We start from the raw sequence: 17,233 nt of genomic DNA, 5'->3' as shown, positions 1-17,233 counted from the left end.
CACCGCTCGATGCTTAGATTTATGCCACAACACAAGGTAGTGGGTTAAACTCCCATCTAAGGTCGTGGGGTCGAGTGCCTAGTTAACTCTATCTTAATCAAATGTGTCTTAATTAACTTCGCCGTAATTAACACAAAAGGTGGCGGGCTGGACTCCCCCAATGGTTGTGGGGTCGATGACTTTTTTCGACTATCGGTAGTCACGCCAATTCCACCAACCATGCCGGATTTTCCGCCTCAAGCGCCACACAATGCTTTCACATTAAAAGTGCAAGTCGTTGCTCGCTATACATGTGTTTAATCTATGGCCAGAATAATCTGATACCTTACTTGGCCCTTTTCTCTTGTTCCTTGCAGCCAATGGACACACCCGAACTCGGCGGTCGTGCGGTTGAGCGATCGGTAAGTGTAGTGCCTTGCGTCGTTCTTTGCCGTTTTCACGTTTTCCGTGTTTCTGATTATCCTGTGTTTAGCGGAGAACGTGTGTTCATATATATGGCGGGCACGCTGCTCACGCAAGGGTTAAAGCTGCTCGAGATTTGTGTGTAGGTGAATGTGCCACCAATATTCGTCGGCTTTGTGAGTGTATCACGAAAAACAAAAGCGTACCATAATGCGGCCGCTGTTACCGCACATTCCGATGAGGAGAACGAGGGAAAATTCCGCAACAAACAATGCTTTGTAAGAACATCGAGAATACGTGCGCGCAACGTTTGCTGGAATTGGCCAAGAGCTGTGCATCGAATTAAAAAAAAAAACATATATACAGTGATTGAAGCATTGCGCACCATGTTCGCCAAGTCTGATGGGTCCCGTGACGGCCTCATTTTAAGGATTTGCGGGAGGTGAGGAATAGAGGGAAAACGGTGTCACAAAAACATGGCTCGCGAAGGAGATGTATGTCAGAGTGGCGTCGTGCTCCCTCCTATATACATTCCCTCCTTCCTCCGCGGTTTCGGGGATTTCACTTTGATCGCGCCCTGATTTTGCTGCGGCAGCAACGGCGGGTGTGGCCCAAAGGCACGTCCCACGCGTCGTCGGCTTTAAGTCTTCGCATCTCATTACACGGGCGTGTTGACAGTGTCGCTGCCGCTGCGGTGGGACGTTGACCCACGCAAAAAGCGAAAATAATCAATGTGTGTCCTATATGGAGGACGCTGCCCCAGTTTTCTAATATCTTTGATGTTTGATCGATTTGCTGTTGCGGTCGTTTTTGTTTCCGCGGCAACTACTGAGAACGGCGCCGCTGGTCCGATTCACGGCTGCTGCGGCGCATTCGTTGGATAACTCCCTGTGAAGCCCGCCGCTCAAGAAGGAACGTATGCATGAAAAATATATATATATTCTTTGGAAAGAATAGTGGCATAGAACCTGCGTGGGGTTGGCTTCGTTCTCTTTCTGCGTTTTTTTCTTCTTTAAGGCGGTGGGGGCTGATGGGATTCAAAGGATGGGATTACATTCGCTCTCCTGGTGAGAAACTACGGAACAGTCAGGTGTCCCTTGAGTGCACTATAAGTCCAGGATATGCAGCGCTATGTGATCTTCCTCGTATTTGTTTGTTACTGGGTCTAGAACTGTGCATTAAAAAAGGAAACACCGTCATGAGCACAAATAGGCGAGTAATACCGCAGCGATGTTACTTGGCGCGTAGGAGCACATTTAGAAACACTGTATTTGCGGGGGCAAGTATCGTGTCTCGCGGGCGTGTGTGAACGTGTATCCGCTACCGTTTGCGTAAGCAGGCGTGTCGGCTAGACCGGCGCCATCTATAACATCGTGACATGGCTCTGTGTAGGGGCATAGAAAAACAGCAAGAGGGACGGGCGCATATGATTGGCGATCGACTGTCTTCGGACCGTGCCGTGTCTTTTCGAGACCCTCTTCACCGTTTTCGCACTGTAGTCAAATTCACCACATCCGTCGCAATATTCACGTAGGGCCACATGGGCTTCGAGAGGCGACGCGGAGTCGGCGCCCCGCGGCGCCCAGAAACTGATGACGCGGCATTTATCGGCGAACACTGTCGACATGCATTGTGGCACTCCATTTTCTTTTCCAACTTACTTGCATGCAGTAAAAGGCAGAGATATGTTAAGCTCCATCGCATATGTACGCTTTGGCTAACGGGTGGTCAGTGTCCCCGAAGGAAACCGTATCTCTATCCTTATCGCGCGCGCTGTTTTGAATGACGCAGGAGTGTGGGAACACGGTGCTTCTTACTCTGATTGATTGACATTACTGTGCGCGTTGCTCGTCCACACTGTGCCACGAGCACGCATGCCGGACCGCCAGAACTTTCGATCGCAACGGCACCTTTATAATGACGAAAAGCGAGAACAACGGGAAAATGAAAAGAACTTTTGGGAGCTCCTATTTAAATACATGCTAGCTAAAAAAAAAAACTCCTTTTGAACAGCACCTATACTGCATCGAATTTGATGGGCTTCGTTGAATCTAACAAACAACAAGAACATGTAAGATCTAGTGACTGTAGGAAGCAGATTGTTGTTATTATTAACGAAAAATTCGGAATATTGCAAGATTGAAAAGTAGCTCAAGTACGAAGTTTCGAATTATGTAATTCAGTAGTAAATAACTATATGACAATTCTATAAGCAGCGCCTATCAAGATACCTGGAGTGGACAAAAATACATTAAGGACTACTATACTTTAGTATGTGTCGCGTTTCTATGCGCCATGCACCTCTCATCTCCCTTTATTCCTCTCGACGACTGTCATGCGTCGCCTTTGCGACGTCGCTTCGTCGACCTCTCACACTGTGCCTCCGACTGATTTGGCGTTTGCATTCCGGCGTAGATTGTGACCGGTGTGTAACGCGTACAAATAAGCATTGACATTACGCTTTGGGTAACCAATTGTTCTTTAAGTACCAAATTCGTAATCACTAGCTATAACGCGGCTTACCTCCCTGTGTTTGTACATCTAAAATACTGTACAGAAACCACCGACAGTAATTGTCAACGTAAGCGAACAGCCCAATGCTTCTAGAAAGCTATTTGTTTTACTGAAGGGGATTTTATATATACCTGGTGTCTCTTCCAAAGTTGCGATTTCGTGCACACTGTGACATTTCAGCTCGAGTGAATCAAGTTCTGGTGAAGTCCGCCTAAGATGTTATATAGAAATTCGCGACCGATGGTGGCAACGCATTGCTCTAAACATTATAGCCACGATCACACACGCATCCTTCTATCGTGCCAGGGAAGCGCTTTGAAACGCTTCGCTCGTGCGTCAGACTATAGTTTTACAGCGAAGCTGTTAGCCTCTGGTTCGTCGGGATTTTTCGTGGCGTGTTCACCCAAAAAAGAAAACAGCAGTTGGAAAAGGGGTTTTAGTTTCCGCGTATCAAAACGATACTTTCTCGTATATTCTAATTACAATCCAATGACATCATGTGTGCAGGTTGTGTGAAAGTCGTACTTAACGAATTTTCTGACGCATTCTTAACAGTACTATGCACATCTAGCACCGGATCTGTTTTTAGTTTGTTCAGTAGGCCCCGCCCAAACAGGTAGGGCCTCACAAAAATTGGCCTATAGGCTCATTGCAGTGTCCCTCCCCACGGTAACCTTTAGTAAAAGGCGAAAGGTTAATTCGTGTGGGTGCTGAGGAGAGACCTGAGCGAGGATACCTACGTTCTGGGCCGAGCGGCGCCACACTCGAACAGACCCTCGAACTTTAACAAGTTTATCTGTTATTTTGACGTGAATAATTGATCTCGTGTTCTATATTACGAATAATTATGTAAATAAGCCGACAGAAGCAAACTTTGCCTGCAATATCGTTATCTGAGTTTCATTAAATCGTTAAGTTTTATAGCGTATTATGGCAGAAAGTGTTCAGCGGCCCCATGCACCAGGACGTCGGAGCAGTGTTGGCAGTGCCAGCTCGCGACGAAAGCAGTTTTTAAACCTTGGTAGAAAGCTGGTGAGTGTGTTATGTGGGGATTTCTAAGCGTGCGTTTATTAAACAATGGGTAGAAAGCATGCGGCCACTGTGCTTAGGGAACCGTGTTCGAGAACAGGTGTAGGGCAAATAATTTCCTTTTAATGTGATTTCTCCTTTAGCCCCATTGAGCTTATCATATATATATATATATATATATATATATATATATATATATATATATATCGGGACACTAGGTATGTACTCGTGGCCGTGATGCCGCGGTAGTTGTTCAGTCGTCGTCATTCCAACTTCGTCGTCTGACTCTCATCATGCCATCGTGGTCGTGATGCCGTCGTGGTTTTTCCATCATCGTCTCTCTAGCTTCGTCATCCGATTCTCCTGAAGCCGTTGTCGACATATAATCGTGGTCACGCCATTGTTGCCATACCCTCGTCGCTATCGCATCATCATGCCGTTATCATGCCGTCGTCGTCATTGCGTCGACGTCGTGATGCCGTTGTGGTCGTTCCGTCGTCGTCATTCAAACTTCGTCATCCCACTCTTATTGTGCCGTGTATCGTGACGCTGTCGTCTTCAGACAGTCATCGCCATACCGTTCTCTTCACGCCGTCGTCGTCGTCACGTTGTCGTCTTACCTCGTATCTACAGAAGCCTCATCCCAGTGCCGTCACACCGCCTTCGTCATTCCACCAGCGTCATTCTTTCGTCATCATATCGTAACCTTGCTACCTTCATTTAATCGTGGTTATGAAGCCGTTGTCATGCTAGAACGTTCTTGCGTAGTCGTTATGCATTTGTTTCCATACTGTCGTCATGATGCCATCGTGGTCGTTCCATCGTCGTCATTCTAACTTCGTCAACCTACTCTTGCCATGCCTTCATCGTCATATAATCGTCATCATTTCAGAATCGTCATCGCGTTGTCGTCATACCATTTTCTTCGTTCCATATACGTCATTCCCTCGTCGTCATAGAGTCGTCGTCATGCCGTCATGCTCGTGACCGACCTTGGCAAGCGAATGCCAAGGTCTTGGCGAATGCCTTGGCAAGCAGATATGGCGGATGCCGAGAGAGAGAGAAGAGAGAACACTTAATTTTCATTGTACTAAGGGAGTCGAGAGCCCTCAATCCAGGGTCCACTGGCGGCGTAGTTCAGCGCAGCGCTGATATAGTCCACCAGGTAACTTCGCTCTTGTAGGCTGGCTGCCTGAGTCAGCCACTCGGCGGTCGGGTTGGGGTGAGTTCAGTGGGGCATGAGAGGGGAGTGGGGGATGGAAAGCACCCCCAGATGACATGCGAGCTTTGAGGTGGTTCCAACAATGTCAGCAGGGTGGAAGGTCTTCTGTGAGGAGGCCACGAAGGAGGTGTATGCGTGCAGGATCGAGCAGTGTGTTAGTGCCTGGCGAATGAGGGTACCCTGTGCGCGAGTGAGGCCAGGTCAAAGCTTTGGGAATTTTCTTCGCTCGCCCCGTTACGGTTGTAGCTTTTGGGGTTTCGCTACGCGATCGCCTGGGCTTGGCGCAGGGATGTCGGGAGCCTGGAGTAACATCTCACAAGCAAGCTGGTTAGCTCGTTCATTCCCCAACAGTCCTCCGTGACCAGGGACCCAGACGATCTCTACTGGGCTGTGTATGTGTTCGTGCAGCTGTTTACTAATGGGTGCCGGAGTTCGTTGTGAATGATTTTCCTGCACGCCGCCACGGAGTATGTGAGTATTATGGGGATGGTATTGTAATGCAGGGGGAAAGTTCTTGATGGCAGAGGCTATTGTGGACAGCTCTGCCGTCGTAGTGTCTCGTGTTGGGACGAGTGGAGTGTATACGGTAGAGGGGGAGTGGTCGGCCACGGCAATTGCCGAGCTTTTATCCTTTGTGCTTGCATCTGTGTAGTAGTACATGTCTTTGGAGTCGTGTGATGTGTAGCATGTGTAGTATGAAACTCGTTGCTGTATGTGTGCTCTGTCATGTTCGGGGTTCGTGCGTCGGGGTAATGGAGCAATTTTAAGGAGAAATACAGACGCTGCATGGTGGCAGAGGTTTGGATGCTGCAGGGGTAGTTCCGTGCCCATACTGCGCAGTATTCGTCGACCCTGGGCACTGAGCTGGAGGCGTAGCTCTTGGCATTTGTGGTGTATTGTTATAATTTGACGGTGTTGTGGTGTCCCATGTGTGAGAGAAACTGTGTGTTTGCACAGAGGGGCAGGTCCCATGGCAATCTTCTTAGCTTTTCAGACAAAGGCGTCGAGCTTGTTGAGGTGTTGTTTACGTAAATTTGTATGTAAGGTGGTATCGAAGTCGTGACATGAGCAAAGCATCACGCAGCCGGCGCATATCTCGTTCTTTGAGGCCTCTGGTGCGGTTGAAGACACGACGCATCATGTATGTCGCATGTAGCCGAAGCAACGGAAGTCTCAAAGACTACTGGGGATTCAAAATAAACGCGTTTTCGGAAATACGGTGTGTCACTAAATTGCTTGAATGGTAATCGTATTACCGTAGACAGTCAGCATGATATAGGTTCTGCTGCAATCTCTTACAGTGAAGCTGTATACCTCTACCGTCCAAGGAATTTTCGTGTCGTTGGCGTGGTAAGAAAAAAACGCCCCATACGTGGGCCGATCCCGAAGATAGTGCAATGCCGAGCTGACCCGTGGCGGAGGTGAAGCAGGCGTTAAGCACTCCCCCAACGTGGGCCGATACCGAAGATAGTGCAATGCTGGGCCTACCCGCGGCGGAGCTGCAGTTCGCCATTAAGGGGCCCACACACACAGCTTCGCTGGTCATCCTCCTTCACAGAGTGGAAGGGCACTGAGTTTTTTTCAATCTTTTTCCTCCCCTATGTACTCGCTATCATGTGGAAAGGCTTGACATCCCGGATGTGGGTCTTGTAAATAATTTGTAAGCCTAGTGTTAGGCTCAACGAAAGTAGATGCCCACGCGGTTAGTGGTCGTGTACACGTGGTTTGTCGTAGACACGTGCACTACTTATTCTCCGAGGGAACAAATTGTACCTGTAGAGCGCCGACAAGGAAAGAAGAAAGTCACGCTGACGCGCTGCTTCCGTGAACTCGGCGTGCGGAAGGGCGTTATCATCGACAACTCGGCATCGCCAATTAAGCGCGAACCTGGGTCTGGCTCACTGAGGAAGGCAGAAGCCTAACAAAGCAAAAACGCATGTGACTAGTCAGCGCCCCGTGCACTTGATTTCGACGGGCAATCGAAGTACGCCTGGTTTCACGCTGACCAATGAAGGAAAAAGCCGCTCCCAAGCGCTGCTCGGAGTGCGGCAGGGCTTTGCAGCCGACGAATGCGTTCTAAACCTGGAACCGTGTATCGGGCACAACAGGGGCGATGTCTGTTCTTAGGGGTATAGCGCGTTGTGCAATATGGCAGGACATGCCCGCCGCGCTAAGGTCGGCCACACGCCGCGTGGAAGACCGCGAGCCATTCTATATGGGGCACGGCGTGGCGCTTTAGAGCCACGGCGTTAGCGGAAACCTGAGGTTAACACACACACACACACACACACACACACACACACACACACACACACACACACACACACACACACACACACACACACACACACACACACACACACACACACACACACACACACACACACACACACACACACACACACACACACACGCACGCACGCACGCACGCACGCACACACGCGCACACACACACACACACACACACACACACACACAGCACGCACACACACACACACCAACCGCTAACCCGCGAATATACGCAAAGTGCATCGAGTGGCCAGTCGCGCGGCAATTTTGCGTGTATCGGCGGGCGTCTTTCACGCTGGCAAAAACACTTTTATGTAGCACGTATTGAGCAACAGAAAGCTGTATCGGGAGTTCTCCGTGTTGCTCTACAATTTTCTCATTGACCCTGCTCATATAATCGTCATTAATTAATTAAGATTAGTTATGTAACTACACCGATTGGGAAAAAATAATCTGAGTATCTCCACGCGATGGCACACAACATTAGCTTTCTTCTTTCCGGCTACGTGGCACATGCGTATTTCTAAAACTTGATGCATGGTATAGTTGGGACACCCTGTGATACAATGTGTACAGGCCTGCAGCGGAGGCGTGCAGGGATTCGCGTAGACGGGCGTTCTCGCGTACATTCTACAATTGTACGCAGCCTTACGCGCCGGGCGTCGAACCCGTCCCCATTGCAACACAGTCGCGCAACGCTCTAAGCTACTCTGCTACTCCGAAGGGTGCAAGCGAATTCACAACACGGCGAACATAGCATAGCATAGGTTTAGTTGTAGACAGTGACATTCGATGCGTATTCAAAATTCATGAATTTTGCACTCTTCTATAAAATATATAGAGAGAGAATGTGCGAAAAGTGATATTTCTCAGCAACGTTTGTGAATGCGGAATTGGTCAAGGTTAACCGTCTTGTTTACGATGCTCAAGCTTTGGCGCAGATACGCATCATCGCATTGGGAAACCGGTTACAAGGTCTCACGACTCGCCTGCGATGAAGTCAGCGGACGTGGCGGCGTTCCGTTTGTCTAATAATAACCTCGCACGTGCAGTCGAGGCGGTCGCTCTCCAACAATACCCTCTAAAGCTTTGTTTATGTCCTCGTCGGCTCGCGTAAAAGAGAAAGTCGCCACTGCTGTCGACGTTCCGCTTTCGTAGAAGTCTGCGCACGTTGCACTGGTCGCCATGCGCGTGAATTCACTTTATTAAAAAAACAACGCGCACGGATTCAACGCAGTGTTGAAATCTAAATGACGCGAAGTTTGTGTTAGCAGGCTAGTAGCCGCAGCTGATGCCACGAGCGCAGCCTCGTCGCCCGTAGCTGCTAAAGCTCCGTTTCTCGACGACGAAGGTGATCTGTGAGGATAGTTTAGGGAAGAGTGGTGATCACGATAGCTGTGTAAGGGGGCAGAGGGAAATGCGACGCATGTGTAAGAACATGGAATATTTCTATGCCACTCGTGTCACAGCGGCACATACCCAGTTTAGGAGCTGTAGGCCAAGAACGGGCCCATCCGCACGCACCCAGAGGCGCGTATCTAGCTGCCCATGTCGCTGTCTGTTCGGGCACGTACGCACTTGCATGTACCTAGTGACCCAAGTTGTCTATTCGGCGGGAAACGTGCACACGAGGTGGTGGTAGTGGTAAACATTTATTACTTGAGCCTTTTTACACGAGAGTATGAAAACGTCCCGCGCTTGCAACGCTCAACTGTTTGAATTCGTTGCATGCCCTGGTGGTACTGCGCCGCCATTGTGACTCAAAGTGTTCGCGTCGCCTTTTTGTTGGAATGAACATTTTCTAGACATCTGATATTCCTTGCTCTATACAATACCGCATTCCCCAACCTTTCTTAAGAATCATTAAATAGGAATATTAGGTTAGGCTCCATTTGTAAATCACGCCTCTGCAATGACAAAATAGGTCACGTTATATCGCGTTATATCGTGAGGAAAGGCCTGGCAAGCAAGAAACGTCTCTTAAGCGTCTCTCAAGAAAAAAAAATGAAACAAAGTAACAAAATTAAAGAAAACGGCCCGAGCGGTCACGTTCCCCCCACTAGCACGCCGTGCTGTCATGGATATTGACAGCATCTACGCGTGGACCTACGTTTGTGTCTATCTATAAAGAATTACTGAACTGCGTGCTCAACGAGCCGATGACTAAACCTAGCAGGTTTAGAGAAAATTAATTTCGAAAGAAAAGTCAAAATATTTGACTTCCGGGCGTCACGATGGCGTGCATCACTGGGACTTCGGCCCGAAACTCGTGACAGGGAAGTTTGACATTCATCCTCCCCGGTAAAATTCAATCTCTTACCCACTTTTAATAAAGATACGAACCTATATTTTTTCACCTATCGCCTGTTTAGCCTGTCAACCTACTTTTGTTAATAAAAATAAATTTGAGGCCTCCTAGCTTCCGTTTGGGTTCTCGGAGTGGTATTTCTGCAGTCGCAAGCATCAGAGATAGCACGAGAAATTCCCCATGATGTCTTCAACCCACAGTTTAATTATGTAGCCTCTTCACGACAGCGATTGCTTTGAAGAAAAAAGTAATTCTGAGGTTTAGGTACCAAAACCACGATATGATTATGAGGCACGTCTTAGCGGGGGACTCCGGATTAATATTGAGTACCCGCGGTTTTTTAATGTGCACCCATCGCACGATATGCACAGCCGAGTTTTTTTTTTTTTTTTCGCTTTCATTGAAATGCGACCGCGGCGGCCGTGATTCGATCCCGCGCCCTCGGGCTTCACGTGGAGTAAGTGCAATGGTTAGCTGGAACGCACTGTGTTCGCAGACAGGAGAGAGAGAGATAATAACTTTATTGAATTGGGGAAAGGGGGATAGGGGATTAGGAGCATGATGGGTGGCGCCCCAAGTCCAGGGCTCCACTGGCTTCTGCCGCTAGCTGAACGTGACCAAGAAGAGCCTTCTGCACCTTCGGGCCTGAGCTGGCGAGTTGTGCCTCCCACTGCTCTAGTGTGTTGGTTATATTAAACCTAACTAAGTAGGCATTTAAATTCGGCTGTCTGTTTTGGCATCCCCATGAGATGTACAAAGTTTCCGTTTCTCCAACAAATCCAACAAGTCCAACAAACAAAGATGTGGTACAAATCTCCGTTTCCAATTGAAGTGTATACACGTCATAACGAAAAAAAGGAAATGCAAGTGGAATAAAAGTCAACTTGCCGCGAGCGGTAGCAGAGCCCACAAACTTCGCATGAACATGAAGCGTGCTATGCTCTACCACTCGAGCTACGGCAGCGGCTGTGCCTAACGAGGATTCTTCCTCGGTGAAATAATATTTCACAACCTGCCCGAGCACTTACTTTGTCGCAGTTCATGTGGTTACTATACTCGTGAAAACTCCAGCCCCTCGGTGCTCCTGTTTCCTCGCACCCGTTGTATGCAGTTCGTATAGCTTACGCATATGAGTGTGTCAGCAGCTGAGAGTTTTAACGGCCGAGCAGCGATTCCGCCATCGTATGCGTTCGGGCTTGTTGGTAATCCGTGGCGCTTATAACGCGGAAAAGCCGCAGACAACGCGAAACATTGCATTTGTTTATGCTTCTGCCTATGGATTTTGCACGGTTCGGCTCTATGTGTACTTACTTCATACACCGATAAACCTTCTGTGTGCATTTTTTTTTTCATCCGCCAATAAACCCGTTGGATCCCTGTTCACTTTTGTCTTTCCCTCGCTAATGGCAATAGCTATAGGGGTCCCTTCGTTCTCCGTGTAGTTGCTTGTTTAATAACTGTAAACATATGGAGAGATAACCTACATTATAGCCGGCGATCTCATAGCACGCAAGCGTCGCACGAAATCCATTTTTACCGCTTGCTCTGCGTCAATGGGCTACGCAAGACGCCGTTGTGGGGGTTGTTGTTATGACTCCTGTAGACAACATGCTGTTAGTCACGCGCAAGAGTACAATGCGAGAGCCACGCTTGGAAGATAGTCGGAGGACACTTCCAACGCGATGCCGGGCGCTGCCATTTTTCCCGTAACGAGCTCCCCTCGTCAGAGAAGAAGCGCCACAAAGGGAAGAAAGAGTTGCCACTCCAGGAGAGGCCGAGACGAGACGAAGGGCTTTTTCTGTTTTTCCTATTCAACGACGCAAATAGGTTTTGTTCAAGTACCAGTAAACCTGTTGGTCTTCGTTTTCCGAGCTTCTGATTTCTTCAACCCGAAGCCTCCGCCACGCTACGATATGGAGCCGGGTTCGAGATATTATCTAGCGTCGCAATAGTGTCATCGGATTAATGTTTTTTTTTTCGACCTGCTCACTAAGCTCCGCATACGAGTGAATCCTTCCGCTATATGTTTGTGGTAGTGGCACTGTTTACAAAGCTAGACACGACGAGGTGATACAAGAGCTTGCTCTTTTTCTGTGGTGTCCTACTGCCTTGCTTTTTTGCGCGATACCACAATGAGGAATCGCGGCATACGCGAGCATATTCTGAATTCAGCCCCTATACTAAAGCAGCCGCATTAGCAGGGATTCGAACCCGTGACTTGGTGCTCGGTATCACAAACATGCACTGGGTGCAGAGTTCGTGTCCTGACTTTTTAACCTCCAAACGAGGGAATACAGGGAGGCCACGATGCCACTGCTGGCACGAAACTCACCCCCTACCGAGCCAGTGGCGGTAGCCTGCTCAGCGGGTGAACGCCGTAGCCAGCGGCTAAACGCGGTGCAATGTAACTGGAGGACAGCACCGCGTGTAATGCACACGTGTACGCGACTGTAATTGTGAGTTGCCGAGTCGTGACCGCTACGTTTCCGTCTCTCCGCTTTGCAGAGTCGGGAGGTGGGCACCAAGGTGAAGGAGTCCTAGGCTGTGACGTAGCCGTGGCCGGTGCAGCTGCGGGTACCCTCCTCGTTCGTGACCACTGACACCACTACTACACCACCACCTTCCGCTGGTTCCCGGTACGGCGAGGCCTGCGCGGGGCACGTGACTTTGCCATCTTTTGGGCAGAAACCAACATCTCCGGCGCCGGGCTGCCCACCGCATCGCGGGCGGAATCGTCGGTTGTAAAACACGATGGTTGTTACATTGATGGTTGTAAAAGCATGAGAAACGTAGCACCCACGTGGTCTCACGTACACACCCACACACCTTCGTCACACGGCAGAGTTTGAACTTTCGTACTTTCAATCAAAGCGCCGATATAGAACGAGACAGGTACCGAAAACGTTTAGTAATGCGGTCCGGTAATTCCATATGTTTGCGGCGTCACCCTCGAGGAAATGGTGCGGAATCTGCGCTGGTGTGCTCCCCGTGTCCAAGTCGTGAAGAATAACGCTGAAAACATACGAAATTATTCAGCTGTCTACGGAAATGGTACAAGGGGGAAAAGAGTGAGGAGGTGGCAGTGCAACTGAAAAACCGCAGCACATAGCTTGTTACTGCACGGTCAGAGACAGAACGGGGACGTTACAGAATATCCTCCTGGGACCGGGCAATAGGAAATTTGTCCAACAATTGTCACAATCAAAATCTTGGTGCAACAGTTCTGAAAGCATCTCTTGAGACCACACTCAAACACGTTAGTCAGCTGGTACTACCATGCCAATACCACTACCTGCGCCGCAAGCCTGTGAGTATGGTCTAAATCACATTGCTCCACGCCTTACCTCTGAGTTCCCAATCTGGTAGGAATCACCACGATTGCGTTTTGCTGTGACTGTCGGGTCCGTTAGTACGTGTAGGCGCATTTTGGCATGTACTTTCACATCGTTTAAGGGGACACTAAAGATAAATCCAAACGTACGATCTTTTAGTGAATCACACTTTACGCGACAGGCAGGACGTCCGCATTGACTACGAGCGGAGGCTTGGTAATACGGACAAGGGGCGCTAAACCTAGACTGGTGGCGACGCGGGTCCAGTTAATAATTTCGTGATAAGTAAGGACCACCGTTGCACTATATAGAAACCAACTACTCAAACTAGCAGTTCTCGATTACATTACCGGCTGTAATATAGCCCAAATTCTAAAATATATTTAGAAATCTGTGGCCGCGCCCCGGCGTTGAGGTTAATTCAGCGAAATACAAAAGTGAAATCCGGTCTTCGTTTCCTCTATTATTGATCGAAATTTTATGCCAAGTAAAGGAATATAGCGTTTAGATGTTGGCTCTCGGATCCTCGATGACGCCATTTTAGCGCATTTGTCAGTATTGATAACAATACAACAATCTCGCTGAAAGACGTATTTGAGCGCAGAAAAGTACCTCCAGATACACAGCGGACGAGGACCCATCGTAAATTTCGAAACGTCTGCACAGGCGGAGCTTTATTTATTTTAACTTTTTTATTGGTTTTTGCCCAAATTAGCATAACTGGTGGGACGAAATTCAGTTTGGCATACCGTAGTATATAGGGTGTCCCAGCTAGCGTTAGCCAATCCGTTCAACGATAAAAAAAAATTATTGATAAAGACAGGGCGCAAGATACAGTCTTAAGACCTGCGCTGTTCGATCATCAGCGTTCTGACAGCCTAACACAGTATATCTGAAACCGTGTCTTGCACCATTCCTTTCTTTTTTTTTTTTTTCAACGGCTTGGCTAGCGTTAGCTGGGACACACAGTGTAACGCAGCGCTTGCACGCTTGCACCCGCGGCCGACGTTGCCGTTATCAATCACGACACGGGCTGTAGGTGCAAAAATCCGACTAATTCAAAGTAATATGGTATTGTGCTACGTGGTCAGCGACGGTCAGCGAGTGACGACGCATTCGTGCTTTCGCCATGCAATGTTTCGGCGACAGAAACAGTCGAACCACTTGTCAAGCACGGCCTCCGATTTCGGGCTGCGCGCGCCGACATCAACCCAGTGGACATTGCGTAGATTGGCTTTCTCTTGTGTCTCACAAAGACGCATCCGTCATTTCGTGAGCTTCGGCCATCCGATGGCTCGATCGCTGCGGCCAAAGTGGCAATTTTTTCCGGTGCAATATTTGTTTGGTGCTTTTTTTAGTGAATCAAGTGCGAAGTATGCGTATGCTGTATCGTTTCTCTCTCGCACACGCTAGTTTGCGGCTGCATAAGTATGTCCCTCCTCCCGACGTTCGAGTGATATAACGTTGTGCACCTAATGAGTTAGTGTCTGCACTGGCTGTTGCTCAAGTTCGATGTTCCATTACCTGCACGGGGGTAGCTTTCACAACACGGTGGAGTAGGTAAAAATGCGGGGCATTCCAATAAACCAAAGTGGAGAAAACGATAGGAACGACACTGTAGCGTAGGTGTCGTGGCATAGTTTCCCCGTTTGCTTAGCTTAAATGCGATAGCAGAACTACCTCTACTGTACCCGAGATCTCATTCAGTCGTCGACAACTGCCGTGTGGCGCAGGGTTTGTCGAACCTATACAGACCACACATAAAGACACATAGTGAAAGTTATAAAAAAAAAACCAAAGCATCGTCATTCGCCTCCTGTCTTGTCGGCGTCACATATCTGTCGTGTATGCGCCCCAATCCATGCCCGCGGACTGCGTAGTGCCCCCGCCCCGCTCACTGTGTGGTCTTGTGTACTTTTGTGCCACCCGGCACCTATTGTCTCGGTTGCTCGTTGGTGATCATCATCGCACCCACTTGTATCCCCTCACCCCTACCCCCCTCCCTCCTTACGCGCTCAAGTTTGATGGATCCTTTGTGAACGAGAGTGACGACGAGCCGCCGCCGGTCAGATGCATCCAAAGTAACATGTGTGCACCCACTACACTAACACGTTGTTTACAACTCCGACTACTGTGCACCAGTTGTTGTTCGTCGTGCATAGAGGAAAGAATAAAGGCCGTCTCCTGGTTGTCAACTGGTTGTCATTCAATAATTGAGCTCATAGCGCTGTATTCACGCGGACAAGAAAGACGACAGGACGTGCGCTAACTATCAATTGATTTTATTTCAGAAGAGCATGGCGCTTACACCGACAAAACGAGTAGAAATCATCGCACACTCGTCCGCTGTGACCTCAATTAATGCAACGAATCAACTAGCCCAAAGATCTGCGCTCCTGTCATTTGTTATTTTTTATTATTATTATTACTACAGACGCATTATTCCCCCCTCCCCTCCCCCGGAAGGCAACAAGTACACTTAGAGTGAAAACCAGCGAACACTGAACAATTATGCACCAATGAATAACACAAAATTATTATTGCAAGGTCAGGACCCGGACCCAATTAAACAACTGTATTCTGGTATAGCATGGGCGATAAGAGAATACTTGCATGCTTTCATTCGTGCATAAAGCGGTCTTCGCGCGTCCCGACTACGATGATAGATGAGTCTATTATCGATAACTGCGTTAAATATGGAAATAGGTAAAGGAATAATACGTTAGCACAAAGTGAGCTTTATGAATTCGGATCTCCGTCTAAATTCTAGTGATTGAACGTCATTAATTCTCATTATTTCGCTCGGAAGAGGAGATTTTGAAATTTTGTTGAATATGAAACAGCTTTTCTCTGGCCTCTACATTCTCCTCATCTTCATCCCAGCTCATACAGAGAGAGGGGGAGACAGGGTTACAACGCCTGGTTGGCTACCCTGCACTATAAGAAGAGGGATATGGGAAAGGGAAGACAGATTTGGCACAATACTTTGCAGTCCAGATGGTTAACATCATGAAGGAAAAGAAAAAAAGCAGGAGGAAGTGTGACGTGATAATCTTAAAGCCTAATCACCATTAAAAATAATTTTACAGGTCCCACGCACTCTGGGAATCAATATTATTACAGGGAAAGCTGTATGTGACTAACCTTCAGTAGTTTTTTAGGCATACGGCAACAAAAATGTTTCCTATACGTGGGCCGATCCAGAAGGTAGTGCAATGCCGGGCCGACCAGCGACGGAGGTGAAGCAAGCGCTAAGCACTCCCCATACGTGGGCCCATCCCGGAGATTGTCAAATATCCAGCCCGCCCGCGGTGGAGGTGAAGCAGGCATTAAGCACGCCCCATAGGTGGGTCAATCCCGAAGATTGTGCAATACCAGGCCGACCCGCGGCGGAGACGAAGCAGGCATTAAGCACTCCCCATACGTGGGTCGATCCCGAAGATTGTGCAATACCAGGCCGACCCGCGGCGGAGGTGAAGCAGGCATTAAGCACTCCCCATACGTGGGCCGATCCCGAAGATGATACCATACCGGGCCAACCCCCGGCGGAGGTAAAGCAAGCGTTAAGCACTCCCCATACGTGGGCCCATCCCGAAAATTCTGCAATACCGGGCCGACCCGCGGTGGAGGTGAAGCAGACATTAACCACTCCCTATACGTGGGTCGATCCCCAAGATTGTACAATACCAGGCCGACCCGCGGCGGAGGTGAAGCAGGCATTAAGCACTCCCCATACGTGGGCCGATCCCGAAGATGATACAATACCGGGTCAACCCCCGGTGGAGGTAAAGCAAGCGTTAAGCACTCCCCATACGTGGGCCCATCCCGAAAATTCTGCAATACCGGGCCGACCCACGGTGGAGGTGAAGCAGACATTAACCACTCCCTATACGTGGGTCGATCCCGAAGATTGTGCAATACCGGGCCGACCCACGGCAGAGGTGAAGCAGGCATTAGGCACTCCCCATACGTGGGCCGATCCTGAAGCTTGTCAAATACCCAGCCCGCCCGCGATGGAGGTGAAGCATTCATTAAGCACTCCCCATACGTGGGTCGATCCCGAAGATTGTGCAATACCAGGCCGACCCGCGGCGGAGGTGAAGCAGGCATTAAGCACTCCCCATACGTGGGCCGATC

General features: G+C 49.0%; 1 long non-coding RNA gene and 1 other non-coding gene across 2 annotated transcripts in view; one reads left to right on the top strand and one right to left on the bottom strand.

Moving 5' to 3' along the window:
• LOC126524601 (uncharacterized) overlaps nucleotides 1-15,291 on the top strand; it is a 28,775-nt gene extending 13,484 nt beyond the window's left edge. The window contains exons 2-3 of the long non-coding RNA XR_007598014.3: nucleotides 357-401; nucleotides 12,270-15,291. This is a non-coding gene — a long non-coding RNA (uncharacterized lncRNA). The remainder of the gene's footprint in view (nucleotides 1-356; nucleotides 402-12,269) is intronic.
• On the bottom strand, nucleotides 3,521-3,646 carry LOC126524814 (U5 spliceosomal RNA). The gene has a single exon (XR_007598081.1). It is a non-coding gene; the product is annotated as a U5 spliceosomal RNA (small nuclear RNA).
• Nucleotides 15,292-17,233: the final 1,942 nt, after the last annotated feature.

This window comes from Dermacentor andersoni, chromosome 3 (genome assembly GCF_023375885.2).
Source record: "Dermacentor andersoni chromosome 3, qqDerAnde1_hic_scaffold, whole genome shotgun sequence".
In the NCBI taxonomy this organism is placed as follows: Eukaryota; Metazoa; Arthropoda; class Arachnida; order Ixodida; family Ixodidae; genus Dermacentor; species Dermacentor andersoni.
Note: the sequence above shows the minus strand (reverse complement) of the source record. Positions and strands in the feature narration are given on the sequence as shown.